This window comes from Microtus ochrogaster, linkage group LG9, assembly GCF_000317375.1.
Source record: "Microtus ochrogaster isolate Prairie Vole_2 linkage group LG9, MicOch1.0, whole genome shotgun sequence".
NCBI classification, from domain to species: domain Eukaryota; kingdom Metazoa; phylum Chordata; class Mammalia; order Rodentia; family Cricetidae; genus Microtus; species Microtus ochrogaster.
Window position 1 is genome coordinate 27170825 of NC_022034.1, and position 535 is coordinate 27171359.

Below are 535 nucleotides of genomic sequence, written 5' to 3' on the forward strand. Positions count from 1 at the left end.
CAGTAATTGCTCAGCCATCTTTTCATAAGCAACTTGTCAGAACCAAGAAGTCTGATAAAGGCTAAACCAAAAAGCAAGACTTCCTGGTGCTACTGCTTTGTGAATAAAGTGGCTGTCCTTGGCTGTAGATTCTTTGCTATAGCTGACTTCTCTTCTGTTACATATTTGGGAATTGGTTCCACAGTTCAGAACCATTTCCTGCACCTTTGGGCTACGTGAAAACAGGTTTCCACTACCAGGCCTCGGCTCCCCTCCCCTTAGGTAAACGCAGAGATCTGCCTTCCTGCAATTATCTTTATCAGCAGGCATTTGGTCAGTTTTAGGGTCCAGAATTACTACTTGCCCAGGCTGCTGTTCTGGTTTTACCCCACAAGCAGAACGGCTGATAACAGCCTAGCCCGGAACTGATAATTTAGAGGCCCAGGTCTCTTCTTTGCTTAGAGCAGTAAGTCTAAACTCCAGACCTAGGCCGCAGAAACTGCGGTGTGTGGTCTATGTACTATCTCATCAAATAAATCTTTTAGCTTTTTTATCC